Raw genomic sequence first — 10,239 nt, 5'->3', positions numbered from 1 at the left:
GGCAGAGTCCCTTGGGAGGCGGTTCTGAAGGGCAGAGGAGTCCAGGAAGGCTGGGCACTCCTCAAGAAAGAAATCTTAAAGGCTCAGGAGCGGTCTGTCCCCATGTGCCCAAAGATGAGCTGGCATGGAAGAAGACCGGCCTGGCTGAACAGAGAGTTGTGGCTACAGCTTAGGAAAAAAAAAAGGGTTTATGATCTTTGGAAAAGAGGGCAGGCCACTCAGAAGGATTATAAGGACGTAGTAAGGCTGTGTAGGGACAAAATTAGAAAGGCCAAAGCTCATCTGGAGCTCAATCTGGCTACTGCCGTTAAAGATAACAAAAAATGTTTTTATAAATACATCAACACCAAAAGGAGGACTAAGGAGAATCTCCATCCTTTACTGGATGCAGGGGGAAACTTAGTGACGAGAGATGAGGAAAAGGCTGAGGTGCTTAATGCCTTCTTTGCCAGTTGTTCTCTGGATACCTGGTACCCTGAGCTGGTGGAAGGGGATGGGGAGCAGGATGTGGCTCTCACTATCCACAAGGAAATGGTTGGCGACCTGCTACAGCACTTGGATGTGCGCAAGTCGACGGGGCTGGATGGGATCCACCCGAGGGTACTGCGAGAACTGGCGGAGGAGCTGGCCAAGTCGCTTTCCATTATTTATCGGCAGTCCTGGCTAACAGGGGAGGTCCCAGGCAACTGGCGGCTAGCAAACGTGATGCCCATCTACAAGAAGGGCTGGAAGGTTGACCCGGGGAACTATAGGCCTGTTAGTTTGACCTCAGTGCCAGGGAAGCTCATGGAGCAGATTATCTTGAGGGTCATCACGCGGCACTTGCAGGGCAAGCAGGCGATCAGGCCCAGTCAGCATGGGTTTATGAAAGGCAGGTCCTGCTTGGCGAACCTGATCTCCTTCTATGACCAAGTGACACGCTGGGTGGACGAGGGAAAGGCTGTGGATGTGGTCTACCTTGACTTCAGTAAGGCTTTTGATACCATTTCCCACAACATTCTCCTCGAGAAACTGGCTGCTCATGGCTTGGACTGGCGTACGCTTCGTTGGGTTAGAAACTGGCTGGATGGCCGGGCCTGAAGAGTTGTGGTGAATGGAGTTAAATCCAGTTGGAGGCCGGTCACTAGTGGAGTCCCCCAGGGCTCAGTACTGAGGCCAGTCCTCTTTAATATCTTTATCGATGACCTGGATGGGAGGATTGAGTGCACCCTCAGTGAGTTTGCAGATGACACCAAGCTAAGTGCGTGTGTCGATCTGCTCGAGGGCAGGAAGGCTCTGCAGGAGGATCTGGATAGGCTGGAGCGAGGGGCTGAGGCCAACTGTATGAAGTTCAACAAGGCCAAGTGCCGGGTCCTGCACCTGGGGCATAACAACCCCAAGCAATGCTACAGGCTGGGAGATGGGTGGTTGGAAAGCTGCCTGGCAGAGAGGGACCTGGGAGTATTGGTTGATAGTCGGCTGAATATGAGCCGACTGTTCAGCCTGGAAAAGACGAGGCTCAGGGGCGACCTTATCGCTCTCTACAGGTACCTTAAAGGAGGCTGTAGCGAGGTGGGGGTTGGTCTGTTCTCCCACGTGCCTGGTGACAGGACGAGGGGGAATGGGCTAAAGTTGCGCCAGGGGAGGTTTAGGTTGGATATTAGGAAGAACTTCTTTACTGAAAGGGTTGTTAGGCATTGGGATGGGCTGCCCAGGGAAGTGGTTCAGTCACCATCCCTGGAGGTCTTTAAAAGACGTTTAGATGTAGAGCTTAGTGATGTGGTTTAGTGGAGGACTTGTTAGTGTTAGGTGAGAGGTTGGACTGGGTGATCTTGGAGGTCTCTTCCAACCTAGGTGATTCTGTGACTGTGACTCTGTGACTCTGTCTGCAGCAGGACCACAGCAGCCCGTGTGGCCACAGCTGGGGCCAGCCAGCACCCCCTGGGGCTGGGACCACGCTGCCAGGGTGAAGCATCCACAGCACAGCACAGCACGTGGGCGCTGGGGCACTGCAAACTCCTCGTTGCAACTTCAGCATCAACTCTTGGTGGGAAAGGCACGTGCCCGGTGGGGCTCGGTGCCTGGCAGCAGGAGCTGGGGCGCAGGCGAGCCCCCGCCCCCGCCCCCAGCCCCCCCCCACCCCCCAGCCCCGCCAGGGGTCCCCGCTCAGTGGCACGCGCGCCCCGTCACAAAGGGCCTCGCCCGCGGGCCCCTATAAAAGGGGCGCGGGGGCGCAGAGCGCAAGCCACCGGCACGACAGGGCAAGCGTCCCGCGCCCGCGCCCCCAGCCCAGCATGGCCAGCTACCGGCGCAGCAGGACCCGCAGCAGGAGCCAGCGTCGCCGCCGACGCAGCCAGCGCCGCTACCAGAGCCCCCGTCGCCGCCGCTACGGGAGCAGCCGGCGTCGCCGCTACGGGAGGAGCCGCCGCCGCCGCGGGAGACGCAGCCGCCGCTACTGAGCCGTCCCCGCCGGCACCGGGCGCCCGCGGAGCCGCCGCTGATGGGAGCCCCGGCCGCCAGCGCCCGCGCACCGCCGCACCACCGCGCCCGGCCACGGCCCTGCTGCTGTGCCCGCAACACCTGCCAATAAAGCCGAGACGTGGCACGACGTGTCTGTGTCCAGTGGCGCCGTGTGTCCCGGGGGTCCGTGTCTGGGGGGGCTGCGTCCTGGGGTGGCCTTGTGCCAGGGGTGGCCTTGTGCGAGGGGCAGCATGTCGCACGGTGTCCTTGTGCAAGGGGGGAGGGTGTCCCAGGGGGCCCGTGTCCAGGGGGGCTGTGTGTCCCGGGGGTCCGTGTCTTGGGGGACTGCGTCCTGGGGTGGCCTTGTGCCAGGGGGAGCACGTCCCAGGGGGTCCTTGTGCCAGGGGGAGGGTGTCCCAGGGGGTCCTTGTGTGACGGGGGAGCACGTCCCAGGGGGCCCGTGCCAGGGGGTGTGCGTGGCCACGGCCAGCACTGGCGTGTCCCCATGCCCTGGCCACCAGTCCCCTGCGGTTCCATTTTGGGTCAGCCCCACGGGGCTCGGGGTGCCCGGCTCTTTTGGGCCGTTCCATGCCCAAGGGTGGGGGCAGCACCTGGAGGGTGCTCGGGGCTCGCACAGCCCAGGGTTGGGTGACTGCAGGGACAGAGGTGGCTCTGCCTGCCTGTGCCTGGGGGGTGCTGGCCCTGTCTCCACGTCCCAGCCCTGTCTCCACGTCCCAGCCCTGTCTCCACGTCCCAGCCCTGTCTCCACGTCCCAGCCCTGTCTCCGCTCGTGGCAAGGACCCCGTCCCAGCCCTGGTCACGCTGGGTGAGGGGGGGTCGTGTAGCTGCCATTAACACCTACAAGGAGGCTTTTGGGGGGCAGGGGGGAAGCAGGAGCTCCCTGCTGCGGTCCCTGCAGGACGCCGTTGCTGTCCCCACGTCCCCAGCTGCACGTGGCCTCTGTGAGCTCACAGGACCGGCAGCACCGGGGCTGGCAGAGCCCAGAGGAGCGGGACGCTGCCCTGCTGATGGCAGGCCTGTGCCGGAGGTGGGTGGGGGCTTCCCAGCCCCCCCTTGGGCTCTGCATTAGGCTGACGGACCCGGGGGGCATGCCAAAAGTCCCCTGCCCCGCAGCATGGCTCTGGGGGAGCGCACCCTCCCTGGGCTGTGGAGGTGCTCGGGGAAGGGCAGGGTTTGTGCACCCGCAGTTGCCGGGGGCTTGACGGGGTGAGCGGGCATCACCAACGGGCAGGGCAGGGGCCGGCATGCCCCGGGGTGGTTGTCCTGGCTGGGACATGGCAGCACCTCTCCCCATCCCACAGCCCTGGGGTGCCGGCACGGGTGGGGGGCAGCTGGGGGAAGGGACCGAGCCCCCTCTGTGCTCCCCCCAGGCAGAGGCAGCGCGTGGGAGCGGGCTTGGCGTGGGCTGGCCCCAGCAGCATGCGCAGCTCCCTGCAGCCGCTCTGCAAGTTCCTGTCCTTCGTCATCACCGTGGCCTTCTGCGACCTCCTGCTGCGCACTGCCTTCCTCTGCCTCTTCTTCCTCCTCCTGCCCGTGTTCGTCGCGCACGACCACGTGCTGCCAGCCCTGCTCACCCTGCTGCGCGCCATGCTGCCCGTCGCCAACATCTTCCTCAACGGGCTGCTGCCGGCCCTGGTCGCCTTCCTCACCGCGCTCTTCCCGCCCACCGTCATCCTCCTCTGCGCCACGCAGCTGCTGCTGCCTCTGGCTGGCTGGGCCCTGGCTTTGCTCTGGTGAGGGCCCCACGGCTCAATACAGCCCCGGCACTGCCACGAGTCCGCCTCCTGCTTGCGCCTTGGAGGGGGCTTTGTCCCTTGTCCTGCAGCCTCACGGCCTCGCCTGCTGCCGGCCCCTCGCCCCGGTGAGCAGCATGTCCCTGGCGTCCTGCCACGTGCTGGGGACAGTGGCTGGGAGGTGACCGGGCTCCGGCAGAGCCCGGAGGGATGTGGGGCAGCGGTGCTGGGGGTGGGAGGACTGCGGGGTGCTGAGGTCCCATCTGGGGGCCTCCAGTGGGTCCTTGTCACCCCAGGGGGGGGATGGAGCTGCCAGGCACTGCTGGGGATGCAGCTCCCAGAGCCAGCACCGGAGCTGGGCTCTCAGCTCCGGGACAGACGGACATCCCCAGGAACGCCACGGCATGGCCACGTCCCTGGGACACCACAGGTCCCACCTCACCCCCCACTCCCCCTCTCCCAGCATCCCGGGCTGGATCCGCTGCTGGGGGGTCAAGGGGCGAGACTCGATCAGATCCCACCCTTGGGTGCTCCCAGCTCTGCACACCTCGAGGCTGCAGGAGGGGGCTGTGCCCTGGGGGTGCTCCAATGTCACCGCACTGCAGTCCCTCCCCGCGCACCCTGCACACCCCGTGCCCTCTGCGCACCCGTCGTGCAGCCCATGAACCCCACAGACCCCGCGCATCCTCTGCATCCCGGGCACCCCCTGTACGCCCTGCACCATGCTCTGCATGGCCTGGGGACCCCGGGGGTCACTTTGCAGCGCAGCCCCTCCCTGCTTTGCTGCTGCCCCCCGTTAAGGTCCCAGAGGACAACGGTGCAGCCTGACAGCCCGCGCTATCCAGAATGAATCGACTTACCCTGGGTGCAGCTTTTCGGCATGTGCCTCATTTTCTTGTCCCGGAGCTGAGCGCACAGCCCCAGCCCGCTGCCTCGAGCCGTTAACAGCGGGATGGAGCAGTGCAGGATGGGGGTGCTGGGGGGGGCTGGGCCGGACGGGTGGGAGCCTCGAGGTGCGCCCCATGTGTGCAGCCCACGTGTGCCCCCCCGGACAGCGCTCCTCTGCCCTGCAGGGACAGCTCCTTCCTGGGCCAAGAGGGGTGTGCGAAAGGGTCACATCCCTGCTGCCCCCTGCCCCGTTCTGCAGGGGCTGGGACAGGGGCACGGGGTGCTGGGTGCTGGTGTAACACTGCCAGGATGGGCCATGCACAGGCAGGGGGAGGTGGGTGCTGCGCCCTGCGGGCCCCTGCCCTGGCCCCCAGTGCTCTGCCCCCACCTCTCTTGCAGCAGGGGATGATGAGAAAAGCTCAACGTTAGCAGCGAGTTAATAGGAGCCGCTACCTCCCCCCGCCCCGCTGCAGCAAATGGTGATAAATGGGTTCCATATGGTTCCCATAAAGGCAGCGAGTGCCACATGCCTCTCCCCTCTGCCCCAGCCGTAAGCAAATAAATTAAAGCAATTACTGCTGCAGCTTGTCTGGCTTTTAATGAGCCGCGAGGAGCGGCTGAGAGCTCCCGACGCGTCCCGATGGCTGGAAATGTCAGCGTCTCCCCAGCGCAGCGCTGCAACCGCAGCCAGGTGCTGGGGCCCTCCGGGGCCACCGGCTGCAGGGGAGCGGGGTGCACCAGGGGGTGCTTGGGGTGGGAGTGCCACAGGGAGGTGTTTTTGTGGGACGGCTGCCCCCAGTCTGCTCTGCGCACGTCCCCCCTCAGCATTGCCCCCAGGGCACCCTTGGGTCCTCTGCAGGAGCCAGCTGAAGGTGCCGGGGCGTGAAGCCGTGTGCGCTCCCACAGCCAGCGGAGAGGGGCAGGAGAAGGGGGCATGGGCTGGGTGTGTGGCAGGGGGTGCAAGGAGAAGGTGCGGGGGTGAGGGGACATGGATGTGAGCACGGTGCTTGTGCAAGCAGGATGGGTGTGCAGGGCACTGATGTGAACACGTCACTCCTGGACCAGGGACGTGTGGGCATCAAGGTGAGCATGGTGCTTGTGCAAGGAGGGCGCACGGGTCCTGCTGCTTGTGCCAGTGGGATGTGTGTGCAGGGCTCGGGTGTGTGCAGCATTTGTGTGTTGCTCGTGCAGGTGGGGTGTGAATGTGGGGCCCTGATAAGGGCTTGTGCGAGCCAGGCGTGTGTGCAGGGCACTGTTGTGGCCCAGCAGTGCGCACGCGCAAGGCACCGGTGTGAGCAGGATGAGTACCTGGGGCACTGCTGCAGGCACGTGAGCGGGGCACGAGTGTGAGTGTGCAAGCAGTGTGTGTGTGCAGAGCAGCACGGTGAGTGTGCGGGGGGGTGAGCATGCAGGGCCCCTCTGAGTGTGCAGGCGTGGGGGTCACTGATGGAGCATGAGGGGGGTGTACCCGCAGGGCGCTGCTGCAGTGTACGAACGTGCACCAGGGCAGCACGAGTGTGCAGGGTGCTGCTGCAGTGTACCAATGTGCACGAGTGCAGCACGAGTGTGCAAGGTGCTGCTGCAGTGTGACGACATGCACCACGGCAGCACGTGTGTGCAGGGCACTGCTGCGAGTGTGCAGCGAGCCCTCGGGAGCGTGCAGCCGTGCGGCACCACTGCAGCATGTGAGCAGGGCGCAGGCCTGCAGATGTCTCTGTTTCCCACCAAATGCGCAGCGGGGCTGGCGGCACGGCCGTGCTGCGCCCCCCAGGACCGCGGGGTCCCTGCCCAGCCCCATCCCCGTCCCTGCGGTCACACCCACGAGCTGGGGACACCGGCTGCGTGCTGCCGGCCACGATGCCACCTGTCCCCAAGCACCGTTCCCTGGAGCCTGGCCCCCGGGTGCCATAGCCAAGGAGAAATCTTGGCAAAGTGCTGGTGGCATCAGGTCCCCAGGAGCTGTAGAGGCGGTGGGGGGGGCCCACGGGGTGCAGGACCCCTCCCAGCGGGGCTGCGCCCTGCTGCAGCACGGCCCAGGGGGTCCTGGGGCTGGGGGCTGGAGGGAACCCCGGAGCTCCATGGCTCCCTTCCCAGCCACGGGCACAGCGTTCTCTCCTCTGCCTCAAGCACCAGCCTGGGCAGCCCCTGTGATATCCCCGAAGTGACAATTGACAGCAGCAGGGTGGGCACCCCAGGGTCCCCCCTGGACCCTCCCCGTGTCCTCCAGCAGGTGACGGCCACCATGGGGGCACCTGGGCTGTGGGTGGGGGTCCCGTGCAGGTGATGAGTCCTGTGCACCCAGGTTTGCCTCGGCTGCTGCTGCCGTGGGTCAGGCATGGCGTGTCCCCAGGAGGGGCACGGGGATGAGGTGGCCCCGAGCCTGGCTCCCCGTGCGGTGCCCGGTGCTGGCTGTGCCGCGCTGCCGCTCGCTGAGCGCTCCCGCAAGCCTCGCGCTGCGCCGGCGCCCGCCGCAGTTGTACACACAGGCAGCCTCATTAACCTTTCTTGATTAAGGCAATTATTTCCAGCACATTATCCTCTAATCTAAACATCGCAGGCTGCGCTGCTCCGCGGGGCTGGGGGCGGGAGCTGGCACCCGCAGCCACGGGGCTGTGCTGGGGGGGGGGGCAGAGGGGTGTCCCCAGGGCGCCCTGATGGGGGTCCCCTCCCTGCCCACTTTGTCCTAGCCCCCCAGGCAGGAGACCCCTGCACAAAGGGGCAGGATGCCGGGGGGGACCCAGAGAGGCTGGGGGACCCCAGAGGTGCTGGGGCACCCTAAGGGCTGGGGGACCCTGGGGAGGGGGGGCAGCTCAGCCCAGGGGTCTGGGGGCTGCCCTGTGCCCCAGCCCGCGGGGTCCCTGGTCCCGACGTGGGTGCAGGTGCTGGGGTGCCCCATCCTCATGGGGCAGGGAGCCCTCGGGGGCAGCAGGGGGGATCCAGGGGGCTGCAGACACTCCACAGGAACTGCTGCCTGCGCCAGGGGCCATAAATATTTATGGTCCTTCCAGGCAGATGCTGTCAGCATCTGTGCGAGGAGGAGGAGGCTGCCGGCACGCCGCTCGGCAGGATGGATGTGCGCCGTCCCACCGTGCCGGCTCCTCGCTGCCACCATGGCCCCAGCCCCTGCCCCAGCCCCGCAGGGTGCTGGGGACACCCGGGGTAGTGTGGGGAGGGGGCACCAGCACCCCCCGGGTCCTGCCCGTGCCAGAGGTGGCTGGTGCAAGGACTGAAGGGTGATGGGGACGGTGGGTGACCCCTGCTCCCTGCCCCGCCGCAGGTGGCACAGAAGCAGGGGGGAGTGGGCCGTACAGCAGGGGGGTGCTGCCGCCCAGAGGGACCCAGATGGGCTGGAGAAATGGGCTGCAGGAACCTCAGGGAACTGCTGGAGAAGCGCCGTGTGCTGCCCTCAGGGAGGACCAGCCCCAGCACCGGGACAGCTGGGGGCATCCAGCTGGAGCCAGCTCTGAGACCCCCTCACCCCCCCAGGGACGGTGCTGGGGGCAGGCAGTGGGGGCTGCGCTTTGTGCACCCACCCCGGCTGCACCCCGCGGCTCTTCTGCCTCGGTTGGAGCACCCCGTGCCCCCCAGGGCAGGGCCCAGTGCTCAGCGTGGGTGCTGTGGGCGTGCGGGGGCCTGAGAGGGGCTGAGGGGGCCCAAATTGTCACTGCCACCCTGCTGAGCGCCGCCCAGCTGCCTGCACCCAGCCGTGGTGCAGGCTGCCCCAGACACACGCGGGTGCTTGCCGCTGAGTGTGCCAGCAGGGAGGTGCGGCCACGTGCAGCCCCCCCAGCGTGGCAGCAGGGCCCACCTGCCCCTTGCACGCACGTGTGTCCGACTGCCGGCTGTGCCCCCCTCTGTGCGCAGGGTCAGGGTGTGGGGCAGGCGCTGCGGGGGTGCTGAGACCCCCGGGCTCCTCAGGGGCACAGGGGCACGGGGGTCCTTCCCCCTGCGTGTGTGTGTGTGTGCGTGTGTGTGTGTGTGTGCACGTGTGCCTGCACGTGTGCGGGGCGCTGCTGCTGACCCCCAGCGCTGCTGCAGCCGGGGCTTTGTGTCCAACCCGTGCCTCGAACGCAGGGGCCGTGTCCTGCACCGGGTGGCGCTTGGTGCGTGGGGTCCGTGCACACACATCCCATGGGGGAACACCCACATCCGCACACGCGTGTCCCTGTGCACACTTAGCCCACGCACACGCTCACCCCGCGGCCCCGCAGCCTGCTGTGCGCCCTCTCCCTGTGACCCCCACGTGCAGGAGTGGCTCTCGGGGTGGAAAACCCCGACCGAGTCTGGTGCCTGCTCACAAGCCATGTGCGTGCCCCGCTGGCCCTTGTGGCTAGGGCGGTCCCCAGGACCCCGTGTCCCCCCCATGTCCCCCTGCCCGGCTCCTCTCCCTCCTGCAGGGCTGTCCCAGGCCACTTTTGGGCTGTGGGGGCAATGGGGTCGGGGCACAACCCCCTGCCCTCCCATCCCCCAAGCGTGCTGGCTCAGTCCCTGGCTGTGCTCAGCCCCCGGGGCTGGCTGTGGGGCAGGCACAGCCCCACACCTCCAGGTCCCACAGCACCCGCTCCCAGGGACCATGGTGAGCCTGGTCTGGGGGCGGCCGTGGCAGCCCCCCCAGCAGCTGCGAGGCTCTGACCCTGCAGGGCGGGGAGGAGCGGGCGCGTTCCTTGGGGTCCCAGGGGTCCGGTGTGGGGAGGAAGCTCCGCGCCCGCCTCGCTGTGCTCCGGCAATGGGAACGGGCTGTGGGGCCGGAGCCGGGGCTGAGCGCTTCCAGGTGCTGGGGGCCAGGACCGGGGCAGCAGCTCGGCTGCACGGAGAGGGGACCCCCCCCCCGGGCAGGAGCAGCCGGCAGCCTGCGGCCCCCAGCCCTGCCTGGCCACATGGCACCAGGCTCCGGCACCCTCCAGAGCCACCCTGTCCCTGTCCCTGTCCCTGTCCCTCTCTCCCTGGCCCCAGGACCCCCATGCGCTCACCCTACCCAGGGCTGGTGCAAGGCAGCCCCAGGGTCGGGGTGCTGTGGTGCTGTGGTGCTGGTTGTGCCCCCACTTCGGGGCAGCCCCCTCGCCGCTCACAGACCCTGCCGAGCCGCTGCCTTTCTGCAAGTCCTTTTATTTCCGTTTCAAAAAGCCCCCCCACCTCCAAGCCAGCCTGCACCGCCCGC

The sequence above is a fragment of the Anser brachyrhynchus genome (genome assembly GCF_964034855.1).
Source record: "Anser brachyrhynchus genome assembly, chromosome: 4".
Lineage (NCBI taxonomy): Eukaryota > Metazoa > Chordata > Aves > Anseriformes > Anatidae > Anser > Anser brachyrhynchus.
The sequence above is the reverse complement of the archived record's forward strand: the minus strand, read 5'-3'. Positions refer to the sequence as shown.